The sequence below is a fragment of the Lissotriton vulgaris genome, chromosome 4_1, assembly GCF_964263255.1.
Source record: "Lissotriton vulgaris chromosome 4_1, aLisVul1.2, whole genome shotgun sequence".
NCBI classification, from domain to species: Eukaryota; Metazoa; Chordata; class Amphibia; order Caudata; family Salamandridae; genus Lissotriton; species Lissotriton vulgaris.
This window is the reverse complement of record NC_141691.1, coordinates 546,606,224-546,627,997: the sequence shown is the minus strand read 5'-3', so window position 1 is coordinate 546,627,997 and position 21,774 is coordinate 546,606,224. Positions and strand designations below refer to the sequence as shown.

Below are 21,774 nucleotides of genomic sequence, written 5' to 3'. Positions count from 1 at the left end.
TAACGAAATGTGGTTGGAGGGGGGAGAAGCCTTGGTGCATTCCAGCAGTGCTTACTCTCAGAGTACAACAGCAGCATTTAGTCCTACTATTACTACTGCTAGACTGCTGACTGGTGTTTTAGAATTCTGCAGGCACCTGGAACCCCCATTTGCAGAGTGATAGAACAGATAGCTTCCTCCTTCCTGACCGGGAATCCAGACGGTGGTTTGGTGGAGAAAATTCCGGCCAAACCCTGTTCGCTTCCCCACAAGGAAGTAGTAAACATTCTTCATGTTAGCTGTGCATAGTTCCCAGGGCATTCTCTACAGTGAGACTTGCTGTGTGCATGGCCATCAGACAAACAGATCCCAGGTGGGGTTGGTCGAATTCAGGGTCATGTGTTAACACCCTGTCTGGATGGCAGTAGGAACACACAATATTTGTGGTGCAATTAGAGCACAGTGGGCCGAACTGTATGAGCATGACTGGATTAATGCCATATAAGGAGACAAAGACTGGTCCCAGGGGCAGCTAGCTGTTATGTTACTGATTATAACCAATCATTAAACTTTTAAGTAATCAACTTAGCTGGTCCTAGGTTAAGGTCACCTCTTCTCGACCTCGGCCTGGCTCATACTCTTTGACATGCTGGCTGCTGAGCACCAAACACAACCACAGGTCTGAGCGGAAGTGCCTTGTCATACATATGAAGTGCTAGTAGTGCTTTATTTTCTTTTTGGTGGTAATTTATAAAGCGCATGTATGCCGTTTGGCTTCATGGCGCTGATAGGCTCACTAGCTATTCAGAGTTGATTTAGTTGTATGCTTGTTGGAACAACCAGGTCTTAAGAGATTTCCTGAATTGCAAAAAGGTCAGTGTTAGATCGAATTTCCCGTGGAAAGGAGTTCCAGAGTTTGGAAGCGAGGACTGCAAATCTGCAACCTCCTTGACGAACTCAGTTTAATCTTGGGATGGTAAGGAGTGAGAGGTGGGCAGAACGGAGATTGCGGAAGGGGGTATGTCTAGATATCAGCTTATTGATAAATGCAGGGCTACTGCCATGCAGAACCTTAAAGACAAGACTTCCTGTCTTAAAGGCACATCGCTCGATGATGGGAAGCCAATGCAATTTCTTTAGCATGGATGTAGCTGAATGCCAACGTGGCTTTCGATAGACCAGCCGAGCTGCATTGTTTTGGACCAGTTGCAGTCGTTTGAACAGATATAGTGGCATGCCCAGATATACCGAATCAGCATAGATTAGGTGGGACAGGACAGTTGCCACTATAATTTGAATCAAGGCATCATGGATAAAGAAGCGATGAATTTTCCTGATCTTACGTAGCTGGAAAAAAGATTTGGAGTCAACTGCGCCCACTTGAGATTTTAACGTGAGCTCGTTATTGAGAGAGACTCCCAAGGTCTTGGCCGAATAGGACGGTGAGGGAGGTGAGCCCAGCTCTGCTGGCCAATATTGAGGGCCACAGAGATCATGGCTATCTCTGATCAAGGCAATTTCTGTTTTTCCTGGATTTAATTTGAGATGGTTACAATCCATTCACTGTTGAATGAAAAGCATTGTAGCTTGGAAGTCCGCAACTGAGCTATGAGATCCGTCAATTTTAAAGACCAGCTGTAGGTCATCTGCATAATTAAAAACTGTCACCATTCTTTCTCAAATGTGGGGAGAGCCCCGTGGAACTCCACAGTTGATTCTACGTGAAGGAGCAAGAAAGTTTCCTTGTCGAACGGCCTGAGAGTGATCATCAAGGAAAGAGGTGAGCCCACAAGCAGCGATGCCTTCAATGCCAGCGAGTTTGACACGGTCGGCCAGAATGACATGGTTGACCGTGTCAAACGAGGGAGTCCAGCAGTACCAAAGCCCGGGGAGTCCCTTTATCAATATGACCCCGAAGAGTATCCAACACAGCAAGAATGACAGTTTCGGTGGAATGGGCAGGGCGAAACCAAAAATGCCAAAAATGGGAGCAGGGAGATCGGACGGTAGTTGGAGGGGAGCGTAGGATCAGCTCCAGGTTTCTTCAAAAGAGGTACCACTACCGCTTTATAGCGCATTACATAGCATTTTAATGCAGTGATGGGGACAAAAGCACCAAAATGCTTTATATTATCCTGCGATGTGTGGTACTTGGCAGGGCTAAAGGAGAGTTGACCCCAGTCAGGAAGCAGTGTTTCTTGATAGCCTATAGGAGTGCCACGAGGTACCGTTCATGACACTGGACTAGTCCATGCAGCTCTCAGAGTCCACTCAGGCTAAGCCCACCTTTCGAAAGAATCTGCACAATAGTGCTCATGCCTATGGGTCACTATTAATAGAATCATTGTCCTGCTGAATGTTCTGTCAAAGGCTGTTATTAACTCTTTGCCAAAATACCTGGAGTATGATTACTAACAGAAGGCCGGTACATACAGCAGTGTAATACTGTGCCTGGGGCATGTGCACTCACAACAGCTCATGGCAACCACTGAAAAACTAACAAGAAGAAACTCAAGTATTAAGGCACAAATTTACTAAGATTTTATGAAGTGCAGTAAAATAATATATGCTGCATTCTTGTTCTCTCTTCGCTGGTGCACACAGTGCAGCCTAGCGCCAATTCGGACACAACTGCGCCATGTTGCAAGGTTGCCTGTACTACGTGCAGAATTGCTTTTGTGCAGGAAGGTACATCTTCCTGTACAAAAACAATCCTCAGAGGCATTTTCCTCTTTCTATGTGTGCTATTGAATGCAGCACACATAGAAACATGAAATAACAAGAGGAAATACAGATATTTCTCCTTGTTATGCCTCACTTGGTAAGACTTACTACTTTCACACATTCTCAGGTTTGCTAGGCTTAGTAAATCTGGTAAGGAACCAAAATCCAAAGGTGGATGTTCGGAACATTCATCTTATGGAATGCTTCTCAATGTACAGTAATGCATGAGAGTGCCTTAGTAAATGTGACTCAAGTCCTTGCATTGCCCTGCGTCCCCTTGCAAAGGTAAAAACCTGCTCTGCAGGCAATATATGGGGAGAAAAATAAAGAGTACAATCTCTGATGATTTTTCTAAATTCGAACAAATAAGCAGAAAAATAAATAATTTAGTGAAGTGCATTAGATCATTTGAAATGATTATCACCCAGATTCATCAATGTCCCAATTTGCGAGTCCTTAATAGCGATTATTAAGGAATCGCAAAACGGGATTCATGTAGAAATCGCAATATTATTTGCGATTTCTACAGCTTCCTTATTTGCGATTACCAAATTGCTAATCGCAAATAAGGAATGACTCCTCATTCATTCCTATGAGCCTATTGGCCCATAGGAATGAATGGGAATGACTCCTCATTCATTCCTGTGGGCCTATTGGCCCATAGGAATGAATGGGCAGTCATTCCTTATTTGCGATTAGCAATTTGCTAATCGCAAATAAGGATGCGATTTCAAGGGTGCCAGGGGTGTCCAAAGGACACCCTGTAGCACCCCTGAAATGTTAATGTATACTGATGTTGCGCACACACATGTCCAAAGGACATGTGTGTGTGTAACATACAACTTTGAAAAATGCACTAAAGTGCATTTTTCAAAGTTTTCGCTATTTACCACGAAGTCAGACTTCGCGGTAAATAGCAGCCAAAAATAGCGATTTCGCAATTCAAAAATGGTTCATGAATTGCATTTAAGGAATCTCAAATAGAGATTCCTTAAATGCAATTCCTCGCAATTTAGCGATTTTGCAATTTGCGATTTTTGCATTTGGGATGATGAATCCCAAATGCAAAAATTGCGCTGGCAAAGGGCCAGATTCTCAGAATCTGGCCCTTTGCGAGCCGATTTTACAATGATGAATCTGGCTGTATGCCTGGAAAGGGTTTTAGACACTTACGTCTAATGTATCTCTGCCAAAGGAATGTGGTATGTAGCAGTGTTTGCTGACATTTCTCAGGTGTTGAGAGAGCACAACAGCATATAATACAAAGCAAACTAATCAGCAGTGCAAGCCGAAATCGCTTGGTGAGCTGGACGCAGGATTCATAGGTTCAAGGAACAGTTACTTAATTTTGTGCTGTTTTCTGTTTAGCCCTAGATGCATGTAAGATTATATTAGGAGGTAGGACATTTTGGAAAGCCCACAAAACCACTTTTGTTGCAATTCACCTGATTTCCATGGCATCCCCACCAAAACGTGTAGACGTACCCACATGCTATTTTGAACCTTACTGGTGTAATATTATGCATGGGTAAATCAGTTATCAAGCAATTTACAGTACCTTGGTGAACAAGGACTGCAAATTGTTTAGGGAATTGATCCCCAAATTCTTTCCCATCCGCTGGAGACATTTGAAATACAGTACCAGTGGCTGAATGGACTGCCTTTCTGCAAATCCACTGATAGATTAACCCTGTATCTGCAGATAGATTCTGCCTCACACTCCATTATCTCCTCCTGATTTGAATTTCCTCCCACACTAATTCTGAAAGGTTGTACTCCTGCTTTAACTAAATGAAATGAAACTTTACATTTCATCAAACATCAAACAATTTTTACATATTGAAATAAACCACAGTCATCTCATGTTAGCTCAATGAATTACTGTTAGACCTGAAAACCTCAATGTGGTACTCTCCCAAACTTGTTCCTGTCACTGCTCCTGTTTTAATGATTTTGTTTTTTGTTGGTTTTAGGACTCAGTGCACTTTACCACTGCAAACCAGTGCTAAAATGCTTGTGCTCTCTCCTTCAAACATGGTAAGATTGCTTTACACCTAATTGCCACATTTAACTTACTTGTAAGTCCCTAGTAAATGGTACTACATGTGCCCAGGCCTGAAAATTAAATGCTACTATTAGCCTGCAGCACTCATTGTGCCACTTACTAAAGAAGCCTTTTAAAACATGTCTCAAGCCTGCCCCTGCAGCCTGTAGTAAAGTTTCAAACTGCCATATCAACCAGGCAAAATACACATTTTTCCTAACGAAACCTTCTTTTTAATTCATACAAGTCACCCCTAGGGAAGGCTCTAAAGGTTTATAGAGTAGAGTGCATTATATTTAAAATGTAGGACATCTGTACTTATGTTTTGCATGTCTTGGCATTAAAAAACTGCTAAAGTAATGTTTCATTGTTGTAAGGCCTATCTCTCTCATTGACTGATGCTGGGTTACCTTGTCACATTTAATAAGTGATAACTTTGTATTGAGAGCAGGTAGAGATATGCTGTTTATATTTAAACACATTGTAATTTAAAACCCTCTTTAATTACAATTTTGAAAATACCACTTTAAGAAAGTTGGCATTTTCTTGTCATAGCCATTTGTGCCTTATGCCAGTATGGAGGATCGTATGACTGTGCAGTGCTTCTAGGCAGTGACACAAAGGGGACCTAACTGTGGAGAGAATGGGCTATCCTGGCAGGATGACTGTGAGGAACCGCATCTAGCCCCACTTACACTTCAAAGAATTCTGCCTCACACCCAAAGGAATCTGACACCAGGGCTGCCTGCCTTTTGTCAGCCGTATATAGTTTGGGGCCTTGACGGGAAGGAGAAGAACTTTCTCGACCAGACGTGTGGGTATTATAGAGAATTGCCCCAGATCAATAGGTAGCACCAGGTATAAATATTGGATCTCCAGAGCCTCTGGAGGGAACACTTATGGACCTGTGGACATAACAGAAGAAGAGCCGTACTGCTGCCAGAGGACTGCTCTGTTGCATGAGGGCTGCCTTGTTGCCTGGGACAGAAGAATGGGCCTGCCTCCCTTCATCCCAGGCTAGCCTGAGTGGACTCCAAGAGCAAGTTGGCTGATCTCCACGTTTGAGCTACAGGGGCATTACAAGCTCTAGTGGCTTCCCTGCAACTGGCCAGCTGATCTGCTGGAGCTGGACCTAACTAGACCTGCTACTGGACCTGCCTGATACCTGCTGGCATCCCCACGAGGTGCTCCCCAGGTCCTGGACACTTTGATGTCATCTGTTTGAGCTTCTCCAAAGAAGACACAGTGAAATGTGAGCTCTTCACTACTTAAAACACGTCCCTCTGCGCTTAGACTCTACCATACACGCCAACCGCCAACGCGAAGCTCCCGTCTAGACCTGTACTTTGTGCTAAAGTAACTGTCAGTTGCAACCGTCAACGTGAGATCTGCAGTCCACACTACAGTAACAGTCCACTGTGACTGCCAATGGAAAGCTTTGGCAAAAACTGTCCACATGTCCAACCAGATTTTTGCATAACAGCAACGACAGCCCCCGCTGCTTGGACTACTCTGCACACTACCATTTGTGATGCTCTCCTGATTCTTGTGTCAGACTTTGATAAGATAACTCTTTCAGTGGGACTAACCTGGTCCCCATATCCGCCCCACACTATATAGCTCTCGGCCTGAGCTTTTAGGCACAATTTCCCCTAAACACGTTTAAATTGAATAGCTTTGGTTCTACTCATAGATGTTTGTCATTCTGGTATTGTTTTATACATTAAACTTTTTCAAAATTGTTTTGGAATTTTGTGTTGTGTTTTTACTTTATTACAGCTTGTGTGCTGTATAATACTTCAAATATGCCTTTAAAGTTAAGCCAGATTGCTTTCTGCCAAACTACTGGAGGGGTAAACACCGGTTAATTTAGTGACTGTAGTTCAACCTGACGATGATTGTGGTTGTTTCATAAGTGGGGCTCCCGACCCCCTCAACTAATAACGCAATTTCTTACAATTGCATTCCAGTGGGTACAAGCTGTACAGTTCAATTACGCAGTACTCAACTTTTGCTAACCATTAGCCAAATCAAACAGAAGTCGAAATAGGTTTCAGTTTGTGGCCAGGGTCAGTCTTGTTCATTTCTGAATTAAACTTTAAACCTGGCAGAGGAAGATTGTGTAAAGAAATCCATTAAACACAATAAATATAATTAATTAATATATCTTTAATGGAGCTTGTAAATCAGCTTCCATATCTGTCCTCATATGTCCCATGAATGTTCCCTCAACATTCTTTATTCTTGACATTCTTTTATATCTCAGATTATGATGTCATTTATACATCATTACATTCTCCCCCTCCCCCCTAAAATAAGTGAAATAATTTAAATAAATAAATAGATTAACATTGTTCAATATTAACATTGTTCAATTAGTCTCTCGGGTCTTTTTGAAATTCTTTCTGATCTCCTTTGTATCCACTCATCTTGTTGATCATTTGGTTGTATGTTTCTCTGTACATTGCCTGTTGCAACTTTCCTAAAGAAAGACTTGTTTCTTGTAATTGTTCTGCTATCATTTTCTGCAGTCACTGCTGTTCCATGTATTTTTGTAACTTCTAAAGGCATTGGGTGAAATCTAGTTTGTGATTTCTTAACTTGCTGTTGTTTCATTATGATGTCATGTATACATCATTACAGATTGCAGTTTTTCTCCCTGTACCAATCATGTTTTCATGTTTTGGTTGAAAATGTTTGAGGCAATATTCTTTCTTGTGGAGTAAGCAACAACAGTAGTTCTATTGAATTCCCCCCCTTTAAAAACAGTTTACGTCTTCATTATACCATATAATATAACAAATTACATTAATAAACCCACCACCTGGCTTGTAGACCAGTACTTCAATACGTGTTTTTAACAAATGTTAAAATGCAACGCATCTCTTTCTGGTATTATTTTCATTTAGCTATTTTGTAATGTTATATAAACTCTTTATTTTACTGTTTTCCTGGGTGTCTCTAATGCAGTTCAAGACATCCAACAGGCAAGGTCACTTAAAATAACACACCATGAGGGAGGAGCTACGTTAGCAACCAAGATGGCCAATTAGGCTCCCGGCACCGCCGACCTCAGCCTTCAGCCAGATTATCCTATCACATATCCTGATCGTACGCCCGACCTCCGTGTAGATGAATCGTTGCTGAGTCGGATGGTGCAATCCCGGGAACTTTATCGCCCCGATTGACGGAGTGTGTTGTGTTTTGGATTTCAGCCTAACCCAGCTTGTAAGCCGGGGCCTCGAGTACTGGCCCAGCCGGGTTACAGTTGAACAACAGTTGAACAACATCGGCCGTGGGACTCATACAGGGTCCGGTCTCTTGCAGTGGAGGTTATCCTAGCCCGACCCTGATGGCGGTCATTTTGTCTGATTGATACTGAAGGAGAGGTGACAAGATTTGTCTGTGGCTGTGGGGGGGAGTCCTCGTCCCGGCGACCAAGTTTGCCGCCCCCCCGGGGTCTGCTGGGTTGGGGTCCTCGCTCGCAGTAGCGGGATACAGACCAAGGCCGTTTGACCGATAATTCACCCTCCGTTGCCGTCCGCTCCGCTCTCGCCTATTTCCCCGAAGAGATCCGGCACTCCGGGGTGCACGTCCATGTTTGAAATCGAACGAGCGGAGATGGGTCGGACGAATTGTGAGCCGTCATTGAAGACCGTACTGGCCGCCATCGGGGCACTTCATTGGCCGGGCTCAGATCCATGGCAAGAGCTACAACGAACTGAATTTCCCACGATGCATATAGTAATGGAGGATGAGGGCCCATGCAGGAAGAAGTATTGATGCCCTTGGTCAGTGGGCAAATAAGTAATTGCGGACTTGGTTCTTCGACAGGATCGCAGCACCCACCATCGCTACCGATTGAGGTACATCTACTTGGTTCTTTGCTCCTGGGGACTTCCATTAGTGACTATCGGAAGGCAACAACGTCTTTTCCCTCCCTAGCTATTTTATTACATCCATGGAGGAAACAACAGCTGGCCCTAATGTCGGTGAGGAAGATCCTATGTGTGGCTGCGGTTTGCAAAGACTCAATGTTTACAACTTGTCCCTGACTACACTTTATTGAACTCCCCTCGAACTTTGATTCTCCTGGGATTGCAATGGTGTTACCAGATATACAGATATACAGCCCGATTCATCAAGCGAAATTGCGCTCGCAAAGGCCAGATTCTGAGAATCTGGCCCTTTGCGAGTGCAATTTTTGCATTTGGGATTCATCATCCCAAATGCAAAAATCGCTATTAGCGAAATCGCATATTTGCGAGGAATTGGATTTAAGAAATCTCTAATAGAGATTCCTTAAATGCAATTCATCAACCAATTTGAAATTGCGAATTCGCAATATTTGGTCGCAATTTACCACGAAGTCTGACTTCGTGGTAAATTGCAAAAAAAGAGTAAAAAGCACTTTAGTGCGTTTTTTTCTTTTGCATGTTACACACGCACATGTCCTTTGCAACACCTGTTTAAATTTGCATTTAAGGGGTGCTACAGGGTGTCCTTTGGACACCCCTGGCACCCTTTAAATCGTTATCTTATTTGCAATTAGCAAATTGCTAATCGCAAATAAGGAAAACTGCCCATTCATTCCTATGGGCCTTTAGGCCCATAGGAATGAATGGGCAGTTATTCCTTATTTGCGATTAGCAATTTGCTAATCTCAAATAAGGAATGTGTAGGAATCGCATTTTATTTTGCGATCACTACATGAATCCCGTTTTGCGAGTCTGTAATAGCGATTCCTTATGAATCGCTATTAAAGACTCGCAAAACAGGTCTTTGATGAATCTGGCAGATAGTTTGCATGAAAGATCGGAAGGGACAAGGATGAGATTGTTTGCCTGGATCTGACTTTGGGGCTTTAGAGGACACAGGATCTGCTATCATAATGCTTGCGGGAGGCTGGGCGGTGTTTAACGTCTCCCCTGTTTATAACTTCTGATTGCTTTTTGTTTACTACAGGGGTTGTTCGTTTTTGGTGGGGGGGGAGGGAGACCGGGAGCCTGTATGACACTCTCCTCCTCCAACTTTTCTACTTTTAAAAATTAGTCAGTTGGGGCGACAGGCACACTGCTAGTTGGGGTTAGGCGATTGCCATATGCAGAGGTGCAGGGTGGGGGATGGGTCTATTGTTTGGTTTTAGCTTTCGTTTTTTTATGGTTCCCTTTTTTTCTACTCTCTCTTTCAGTTTCTCTTTCATAATATTGGGGGATCATCCTGACCTTGTTTAATATTCTAATATCTGGTGACCGTGCCTCTTTTACTATCCTGACTTTATAGGTGGGCAGGTTCTGAGGGTTTGTGCCTACGTTGGGGCGTAGATTGAAATGCCGTAAATCCTGTTTTGTAATTACTAGCGCAGGCGTCTCAGTTATTCTTTTATTGCTCCGTGTTTATCCTGTTTTTGTACCTGCTCGCCTTATTATTATGTTTGAATGTATGGCACCAGTTATGTCTATTCCTTTTTCTTGTTTTTAAAAATAATAAAAAGATTAAAAAAAATAAATAAAATAACACACCATCGGCGTTTCCTTGGTTTTCCTATCAAAGATTTAAAATCATATTTGTTCAACAAAACAGTTCTTTTACCATTAAATAAACTGTGGAGTTAAACAACAACCTGTTGAAACTGAATCTAGTGAGTCCACTTAGACAATTTGTATCTCTTTTTTATACTGCCATCTAGTGGCTATATGCAGATGGTATTTAGACAGAATATTGAGTTTAACATATTGGTTATATAAATATTGTGTTTTTAATATTGTCATTTTAAAATATCCTGGTACGTAATATTGAAGTCAAGAATATCAAATGTTGGTGTTTTATTAAATATCGATGTTAAAAATATCGATGTTAAAAATATTGTTAAAAATATAGTTTATATTTATTATAACTTTTTAGTAATTTGTATATTTTTTTATTACTGCAGCGGGTACTCTGAGGGAGGAGGGGAAGTTGTCTCAGTCAGGGGGAAGAGAACGGACTTAGTCTAGTTTATCTGTATCCTGGAATGAGCGCCGAATCTTACCACTTCACGGATTAGAGGCGACAGGTAAATCTCTGGGTCCCTCATGTAGTAAATGATATATGTTTAGTGTCCAGCACCTTCCTTGAGTTGATGTAGTTTGGAGTGGGAATAGTAAATTATATATGATTGGTGTCCAGCACCTTCCCCGAGTTAATGTAGTTTAGAGTGGGAATAGTACATTTTACATGTTATTGGGCCGATTCCGATGTGGCCGGAAACTGCTTTGACTGCATCAGAATCTGCTGTTCGAACTTCTTTCCGAACGACCCATTTTGATGTGGTCAGTCAGAAAGGAATCCAAACTGAATTCCTGAATGGGTTGCGACAGGATTGAAGAGACCTGCTGCCATTCTCAAATCCTCCATCAATCCCTCGGGTAGCTCTTTCCGGCCGAGGGATTACAATGGAGGATTTCAAAGATTTTCTGTGCCAGCCTTTCTGACACAGAAAGGCTGTGAAATCCCACTTTGGGGGCTCCCAGCAGGGCCCCCATGGGTGAAAGGCCACTGGATGGTGGCCTAGATGGCATCTATGGTGTCCCCCATTGATCCCTGCACCCTGTGCAGGCACCTTGAGGTGCCTGCACGGGGTGCAGGGTTGAGCTACACCTCAGCTCGTTACCATGACAGCATGCATTCTATTCGGAATGCATGCTCCCATGGTAAAGGATTGGAGTGCGACCAAACAGTTTTCAGTCGCATCCTACTTCCTGGGTTTGAACTGATGACAGGAAGTCGTTTGGTCCCAGTACCCAATCGCCCCCAAAGTGTTGAGCACCTTCCTTGAGGTAATCTAGGTTTCAGTGGTAATAGTACATCATATATGTTTATTAAATTAATAATTTATAACAAGTATTCAATTTTAGTAATTGAATTTATTGCAAGTATAATATATGAACATTTAAATGGAAAGTAAATAAATAAAAAAGATTTATATTCGGTATATTATTTTCTGTAAAATGTGGTTAGTGCATCGTAAGTTTAGTAGTATGATATGTTTTAGATTGTTAATTATATGTAAAGTAGTATGTGTTGAGTGATTGTAAGTATTTTGTTTGTTTTATAGTATTATTACTGTATGTTTTTGCAGGAGGGATTTGTGTTGTGTTTTTTTACAGGTACTATTTGTTCCAGACTTGGAGTTGGAAGAAGGTTTGTTTTATTTTATTTTTTAAGGAAATATGTATTAGTTTCGAGTAAACTGGTAACTATTTTGCATTTCCTTATTTTGTGGGTTTTTATGCAGCGTTTATTTTTTTAAAGTATGTGGTGTTTTTCCATTTTTTTTTTTTTTTTTTATTTAAATATTGGATTTTCTACCAGTTTGGATTTTTTACTTGCTTTGTGTAAGATATTCTTTAGTTACAAATTTGTAAGTACTTTCAAATTATTTATAGTGGGTGGGAAATGTTATTTACACATTTTGGGGCCCATTAGGATATCTGGCGATTGCTACCGCTGGGCCGGCGGTGGCCACTGCTGGACCAGCGGTGGCGATCCGCCTGCCAGATATCCTTTTTCACCCCCTGCCATATTAGTGTTGCGAGAGGTACAGCGGCAGACGGTAAGACCGTCCGCCGCCTTTCCGCCAGTCCAATTGCCGGCCAGGCGGAAAAAGCAGTAAATATGATGTAATATGGCTTATTAGCATGCCTGCGGTGACATCCCTTTCCAAGGTGGAGATTTCGCTATGAAAAGGCATGCCGAGAATGCCTTCGGGGTCCAGTTGCGGGCCCCTGGGGTTATGAGGGGATGGATGCCTGCACATTCACACGGTGGCAGGCACCGCGCGGTAGCTGTTACGTTGTGCATGCCAATGCACTACATGCATATTTTGCATTGCTGCGGGTGCTGCTGGCAGCACCGCCTGGCGCAATGTAAAATATGCAGGATACGACTGCCAGGGTGGCGGTCGCATCCTAATTGCCATGGTGGGACGGCCGCACCTCTGGCGGTCAGTCCCGTTTACCGTCACCTGTCCGCCCGCCATAGTAATAGGCCCCTTAGTATTGATATTTTTCAATGTATATAATATTTTTGTTATGTCAAATATTTTTTTATAATATATTAGTTGACATTAAATGTATATTTTATTTCTGAATTTTATAAAGGTTTCATTATGAATTTATTATAGAAATTGATGCTTTAAATGTTGGTGTAGAATTTTTTTTAGAGTATGGATTTTCCTATAGTGTCTAAGGGTGTCATTAGGATGGCGGGTGGACTTAGTCTGCCCGCCATCCTCTCGGTGATTGGTACCGCCTGCCATAAGGCCCCCAAAGTGAAGACCGCATGCCTTTCTGTGGCGGCATCGCCGCCACGGAAAGGCATTTAAAGAAGCCCATGGTAATAAGGATGGCGGTGTCTGATAGACACCGCCACCATATTAAATCTTTTCCGTCCCGGTCACCTTGCGACCGGGGCGGAAAAGCGGCAGACGGTCTTTCCGTCAGCCGCGGTCCCCCCCGCCATCGTAATATGGCGGGGGGTCATTTAGGTGAGTTTATGGTCATTGGTTTGGTAATAGGGGCTTTTATTTAATACATTGTTGTGTGCAGCAACTTCTGTTATTGGGACGTAGGCTACTGCGATTCGTTTTTGTATTTCATACGCAAAGTTGCTGTTAGTTGCATATTTTAAACTAAGGGTATATTTTTGAAGGTGTCTCCATATGCTTTAATTAAAGTGATAATAGCAACCTTGTATTGCTGTGTGAGGGTACTTTTTTCAGGATGGCTTGTATCATTGACTCTTCAAAGTCTATGATATTTTTTTGTGGGTTGCAGTTATTAGATTCTTGCTTTAATTTTGTTAGCAGTTCTACATATGTAGTTGTTTGTTTGTTTGGTAACAGTGCATAAATGAGAGGATGTTGCTATTGTGATGCAGTCCATGGATTGTGTATAACTGGAAAAAGGGTTTGGGACAAATTTTAAAAGTACCATCCATCATCCATGTTTCACAAGTTTGAAGTTTTTGATGGTTTGTGGGAGTTGCGAATATCCTTTTTGCATTAGATTTGATTATCATAAAGAAGGAATTGTTCTTTGTTATGAGTTAGAGGTAGTTCAGGTGGTAGTTGAATTCCACTTAATGTTTTGTGGGCAGGTGGGGTAGATTTCTTAGTGCTAGCAATGAATCTTTTTTAAGTTGCGATGGAGGGTAATTGTCCAGTTACATGTTCAAGAACTCAGGGTAGGATGTCTTTTAGTATTTCTGTTGTAGGTTTATGAGTGCTGGTACAAGCCTCTTTAATTGTTTCTAAAATATCTCTTACTTCTCTATCTGCTATATTAGGGGGTGGGTATGCTCTTTGTCATTTGTTACAGTAGTTTCCTTAGTTGTTGCTCTCCCATAACATGCATTGGAATTGTATTTGGTGCATTCCAATTAATCTTGTTGCCTGTTTGTTTTTCTTGGGTGTAGACATATCCCATATAGCATAGTAAACGTATTCCTTTTTGCAATGTTATTGATATTTTGATATTTATTGGGATTTGTATAGCGCAACTATCGCTCCGGAAGGAGCATCTTGGCGCTGAGCAAAACAGAAGAATCAGCTTGGTGAAACAAGGATCAAATGGCTGCGAGAACCGATGAATCGGGCTGTGGGAATATACAAGTCTTCAGGAGTTTCCTGAAAAGGCTTTCTGTGGGGGCGTGCCTGAGGTTGAAGGGGAGGCCATTCCATGCCTTAGCCGCCAGGAATGAAAACGTTTTTCCACCTTTCGTTTTGAGCTTGATTCTGGGTATAGTAACCAGATTAGCTCCTGATGACCTCAGGCAACGCGATGGAGCGTAGCGCAAAAAGCGCTTAGCTAGATAGGAAGGGCCTGTGTTCCTGGTGGCTTTGAAAACCATGACAAGGAGTTTAAAGAGGATTCTTTTGTGAAGGGGCAGCCAATGGAGAGTGTTGAGGGCTGCAGAGGCCGAGGACCTTCTTGGGAGTTTAAGAACGAGCCTGGCCGCTGCGTGTTGGACGCTTTGCAGTTTCTTAAGGGTGGACTTCTTTATTCCTGCCATGAGGCCATTACAATAATCCAGCCGGGATAAGATCAGGGCCACGGCTACTGATTTCCTGGCTGAGATAGGAAGGAAGTCAAAGAATTTCTTCAGCTGTCTAATGAGGTTAAAGCAGCACCCTGCAGTGATGCGCACATGATCGTCAAAACTGAGGGATGAGTCGAATTGGACACCCAGATTGCGGGCCGAGGAAACTGGACTCGGTTATGAATTTTGCACCGTCAGTCATTTTGATATTTGAACTATTATGAGAAATTTATTTAGAAAATGCTACATATAATATACATGTTATGGCTGTAGCTAGAGTGCGCGTTGGATCGCTGATCTACACGCAGTACCCAGTAAATCGAGGCACGAGACAGGGATGCTCGTTGTCCCCTTTGCTGTTCGCATTGGCGATGGAGCCGTTGGCGGTGAAGGTTCGACTGGGAAGCCACTCCGATGGTATGTGGTGTAGAGGAAGTCGGCAGTACTTTTCCTTGTACGCCGATGACCTGCTGCTGTTCCTCGATGTTGCCCGTGGGGCGCTGATGAGAGCTGGATCTTTGCTTTCGGATTTTGGCGTTGTATCAGGGTTGAAGGTGAAATGGTCGAAAACGTGCCTGTTCCCGTTAAGACAGGGAGAACCCCAGCCGATTACTGAAAGGGAGGTGAGGTGGGAACCCACCTGTCTGAAATATCTGGGAGTGCATATCTATAATACGGCAACCGATATGCTAGAAGGTAATGTGGGACGTGGCTTGAGGGCATTGAAGAGTAGCATGGCCTTTTGGGCCACACTCCCTCTGTCAGTGACGGGGCGAATAGCGCTGTAAAAAACGATAGCGTTCCCTCGACTTCTGTACTTTTTCAGGACTCTTCCAGTGTGGATCCCGTGTTCAATGTGTAAACTGTTGAAGTCACTCATAGTGAGTTTCTTGTGGGGGACGAGCAGACGCCGGGTAGCGTTGGCGACGCTTATTAGGCCCAAAACTGAGGGAGGACTAGCGGTCCCGGATTTTGAGCTGTACTACCTGGCGGCCCAATTCCAGGTTCTAATGCAAGCAGTGGCAAAAGAATTTAGGGGTCCGTATCAGCAACGAGGCAGGGGCATACCTCGCCATGTACTGTCCTACATAGTGCTGCAGCAGAAACTGGATCTTAAGGGTCTGTATATGGAGGAGAAAACACTGAGACTATACTGGAATCGCTTGCAGCGTAGGGCGGGAGTACGACATCCATATGCACCTGAGATCCCTCTGGGAATGATAACAGCGCTCCCACATGGCGGTGACTGGACTCCTCTACTGGAATGGGAAGATGCAGGAATCCAAATAATAGGGGACCTGTACGAAGATGGGGCCGTGTTGCCTTTTCAGACATTGAAGGAGAGGTTTCTACCTGCCGAGGGGGAATTTCTAACTAGGGCACTCCAATTACAATGGCGGGAGGGGTTAGCGGGACCTAAGACGACCATGGCATGCCAATATAGCATGATGGCGGCTGGGACTTTCAAAGCGGTCACGTGCCTTTACTCTAGGATGCTTACTGAGGGATTAGCTCCCTTGGAGGTGTTGAGAGAGAAATGGGAAGTTGACATAGGAAGGCCCATTCCTGCCCCGGCATGGTCACAGATCATGCGCAGAGCCTGCAAGAGCACGAGAAATGCGAGATTCCAGCTAGTACATTTTTATATTCTTCATAGAGCCTATTTGACACCAAAGAAAATTCAGAAATATTGTCAGGCGCAGGAAGCAGCGTGCACTCACTGTACGAGAACAGGTGCTGACCTGCTGCATATGCTATGGTCTTGCCCTGAGATGGGGGACTATTGGAAGGAGGCAGGAGAGATACTAAACACCACTACGGAGCGACAGCTGACCTTTGATATAGCCACTGGTTTACTGCATTGGTTTCCCCACACATCGAAAAACAAAATCACAAGTACATTTATAGATATGGGACTATTACTAGCGAAACGAGAAATAACAAGACAATAGAAATGACGGTGGGGCCTAGCAGTGTGAAATGGAGGGCTGAATTTGTGAAGTGGGCGACAAGTGAGAGCGCGCTTAGGTACCAACTGGCCCGACGATTAGACACGGATAGGGCTTTGGAGATGGCAGTGGCATGGGAAACATTAGTACTAGCACTGCAGGACTACCAGATAGAAGAAGACAATGAGGTGATTGTAGAAATGGCCGGAACCCCGAACTAGGACAGGTATAACTAGAAGCTGCATAAGAAGTGACTCCTGTTCCCACACAACTGTATAGATCCGTGAGATAGTACACACCGGCAACATGGGGGGAGGGGAGGGGCCGCAACACAAGTCGGGGGGATGTTGGGATGGTAAAAGAATTTAGAACTGTTTATCGTCATTAGGGTTTCCACTACAATGCGGCAATTGCATTTTCTTCCATTATTTTTCTCCTACTGTATAAAAGATAGTGGGATTACATCCTGGAACGGGGACTGAACTAACTAGATAACTGAAGGATTGAATGCAACATGTATGATGTTTGTATAAAACCCAATAAACTATGTTAAAAAAAAAAGTGTCCTCCTGACACCGCTGAATGTGTTTTTATGTGTCATGTGTTTTCCCTACACCGCTGAATGTGTTCTTATGCATCATGTGTAATGTTCTTATGCCTATACCCCTAAATGTATAGTGATACTTAGGTGGTCGTTCTTCCTAGTACAGGTGTTGCTAGTGAGGCCCTGGTTCCCTGCGTGACATTCTCCTAAGGTGGTTAGGGTTGCGTTGGTGGTACTTACCTCTCAACACTGGTTACTGGTTGTGTACTCTATTTTCTATTTTGTGTTACAGTTATTATTGTTCTATGTTCTAAGTGCTAATTCCTCCAAGTATCCTAGTTCTAAAAGTGCTTATTACTGACAGTGGTCCATGTCGCCCTGTCCCATGTATATAATCCCTTGTAAATATTGCCCGTGCCAGTTGGCACAATGTACATCCTGTGATTATGATTCTGCTGTGTTCTGATAATACAAAGGCTATTTTTATATAACCTTGTGTGGAGTTCTTTTTGTGGGGGGCCTGGGATGTTGTTGCTGATGGGTGCGTGCGCAAATACTTAACTTACATTGCCCCGGGGATCAGCCTTACTGCTCGTGTCACGTTGCCAAGGGGGTGAGCAGGGGTTATCTTTGGAGTGTAACTTCCTTGCCCTAACTAGAGTGGTGGTTTCTGCCTGGCTTTGGCGCAAGCCTCAGCCAACCAGAAATCCCATTTCTAACACTTGGACATCCGGAACGGTTGAAGTTTAGGTAGGAAACATAGGCTTCGATTCGGACTTGCCAGTTCCAGAACCCTTGTGGAGGCCTTCCTAATGAGATCGTAATCAGCCCCTTAATGTGATTGGTGTGTCATAGATTTGAAGCCCTGAAAATTACAATTCACACTTGGTAGACCCCCTGTTAGAGACAGTCCACCCTGGTTAGGAGTAAAGGTACATGAATCCATATTAGACACACCGGCCTACATGCACAGAAGGCCTGCACAGCTGGAGCATCACTTTTTATGACGATCCAGTGGTGGAGGCTTTTGAATCACATTTAGGAGGCAAGGCATCCCCACTATCACCAACATACTTCTTGGGCAAAGAAACAAAAACAGAATAATGGCACCATAAATCAGGTTAGCAAAACTACTGCTACACTAACAGAGAATAAAATATTTCTCTCTGTCAACCAGCTCCCCAGTCTGGGTTAGATACACCAAAACAACAGCACACAGACTGACTCTCCAAAGAATACCCATTGGCATGTTCAACATGAGAGATTTTATTACTAACCTCTTACCCCATTACAGCCACTTAGTATAGACCTGGTAAGCATGAAACAAAATATGTAATACCAAGGAAAATATAAACAATCAAAGAAACCAATATTAGAGCAACATTGTTTTATTCACAATGTGCTAGTATCATATTGTATACGTCACAATAAACATCCATTGATCAGTGACTATTATATAGTGCCCCGAAAGTAGGGAAAAGAAGGAGGGGGTTGGTGATACGTGTAGGAAATGAGTGAAGGAAAAAAGGTATTGCAGTGACAGTAAAATCGACGAATAAAGCAAGTTAAATGGAGTTACATATCAATGCACCCATACAAAGACCTGTAGGTTCATATACATTATTTCACAAAAGTCATACTCCAAATGTACAATTAATGAAGCCAATTGGGTGTGGAGTTGACAGCAGAAAACAAGATGTTGTCGACGTTTCGACCCTCGTGCGCAGATGTAAGTTTTAATCTTGCCGTGGGGTCTTCCTCAGGACTGGGGAGAGGGGGGCACGTGTCATAGGGATTGCTCGGAAGAGCCTTACGACTTAATGGTCAGGGGTCCTTTAGGCATCAAAGAGGTCAGTAGCTCCGACAGCCGTAACTTCTCGACTTTCGGCGTGGGGTAACGGGTACTTGCGCAGAAGGCATCAAGTCCGTGGCAGGACGGTGGGAAGATTAATCCGAAGCCGTTCTCTGCTCGCTTGTGCGAGCAGAGAACGGCTTCGGATTAATCTTCCCACCGTCCTGCCACGGACTTGATGCCTTCTGCGCAAGTACCCGTTACCCCACGCCGAAAGTCGAGAAGTTACGGCTGTCGGAGCTACTGACCTCTTTGATGCCTAAAGGACCCCTGACCATTAAGTCGTAAGGCTCTTCCGAGCAATCCCTATGTCACGTGCCCCCCTCTCCCCAGTCCTGAGGAAGACCCCACGGCAAGATTAAAACTTACATCTGCGCACGAGGGTCGAAACGTCGACAACATCTTGTTTTCTGCTGTCAACTCCACACCCAATTGGCTTCATTAATTGTACATTTGGAGTATGACTTTTGTGAAATAATGTATATGAACCTACAGGTCTTTGTATGGGTGCATTGATATGTAACTCCATTTAACTTGCTTTATTCGTCGATTTTACTGTCACTGCAATACCTTTTTTCCTTCACTCATTTCCTACACGTATCACCAACCCCCTCCTTCTTTTCCCTACTTTCGGGGCACTATATAATAGTCACTGATCAATGGATGTTTATTGTGACGTATACAATATGATACTAGCACATTGTGAATAAAACAATGTTGCTCTAATATTGGTTTCTTTGATTGTTTATATTTTCCTTGGTATTACATATTTTGTTTCATGCTTACTGGGACCCCCTCCCATACTACAATTGACAACCCAGGTCCCCGTAACTCTCTCTGGGTATAACCCCCCTACTTATAGCTTACTTAGTATAGACCAGCACATATCTCATAGCCAATCACCAAAATGGTAATTCACAGGAAGCTCAATTTCAATGTTTGCTGCACATATGTTTTTGTTTTAGGCAGTAAGAGAAGGAATCATTAAGTTGGTCAGAAAGAAGCATTAACAGAGACACACAACTTTTAAACACCACAGTTTTCTCCTAATTTAGACAAGTTCAAATATATGATGAGTGTAAGCACCCCCTCTATTCCGTTGATTAATATCAGCAATACAAGTGCACATTGTGAGGGCATTGTGAACTTCAGATTTTTTCATGTGGCATATATTTTTGTAAGCTTGTAACAACCTTCAAGAAAAATTCAATATTTCTAAGGAGCCTTTTGTCTCTGTGGCTACAATAAAATAGTCATCTCCTTCAGAGGGTCTTTGTAAAAATGTTCACTTAAGAATTTAGCAATCACACTCTACTTGTCCTATCTCAAATGCTTTAATCATGCTCTTCACCCTTGTCACTCATAAGCAGAGGACCCAGAGAGAAGGTTAAAGTGGAATATGATGAAACAAGATGTCTTACTTTCTAAATTACTGAAGCAAAGGTCTAGCGACATAAGGACATGGCTACAGGATCCTTTAGATAGTGGTAACATCATGGGTGCCTTTGAAAATATTAGATATATTATAATCAAATTGCTCTGTATACAAGATACTGGTTGATGATGACTTAATAAGCAGCATAAATGGTTTGCCCACTTGTGTTCACAGCCTTGATCTGATGCATAGTCTGCTCTAAAACACGTTCCTCCTAACAAGAGGCTATTAGATGCCAAAGCACATATAAAAGACCTTGAGAGAAAGAAAACTATCCGTTCATGAAAAAGTATGGGATGGTGTATCCACTATTACCAATACTAATGAGCAGGAGCTGTTTCAGAAGGTTGTCAACAGTCCTTATCATAATAGTGTCCTGGAATTGCAGACTGAGAGTTACTTTCGAGGGGACTTGTGGGTCTCACATTTTAGTGAGATTTATGGTTTTGCTTGTGGTATCTCCACTTAAAATCGATGTTCAATTTCATAGCAGTTGCTAGCACCATTGAAAAAAAATTCCCTCAAACAATCCCCATGTCCAGATGGTATTTCTGTGGTTCCCGACAAATACAATATTGTTCATTGGGATTCTCCTGTTACCATGTTTTAAATGCAATTAGCAATACATCCATCCCCAAGTCCGGGCACACTGTAATAGGGAGGATACTCATTGTTGCCATCCAATTTCCTTGATAGGCTCTGGTTCAAAGATTTTTGGAAGGGTCATCATGAAAAGAATTTTAAATTGGGTGAGAGAGAATTACATTTTGGTGGAATCACAGAATAGTTTCAGGGCGGGCCGCGATAGCATTGAACAGTGCCTTTATTTAAATCTTGACATCTGCATATATAGGATGGTTCTTGATGACTCAATACATGTGGCATTTGTGGCCCATTTTTCAGCTTCTGACTGAGAATTGATATAGAATACTTCGTTAATGGATTCATTGTCATTCACTTTACACCAATATTGTGGTCTCATAGCGGGAACTGCAAATGGCCTACAAATGCTACTAGGTGGGTATGTGTCCTTCATGAATGGGCTGGACCTAACAACTAAAGGGCCGATCACGATGCAGTCAGAGCCTTTTTGACCCCATGGTGATATGCTGGTTGGATTCCTTTCCGACCGCCTTACTACAATGGAGACGGTTGGAAAGGAATCCG

The 21,774-nt window shown here is 43.0% G+C and overlaps 1 protein-coding gene across 1 annotated transcript in view; it reads left to right on the top strand.

Moving 5' to 3' along the window:
- Positions 1–21,774, top strand: part of VOPP1 (VOPP1 WW domain binding protein) — a 456,859-nt gene that overhangs the window by 359,306 nt on the left and 75,779 nt on the right. The gene's annotated exons all lie outside the window — the stretch shown is intronic.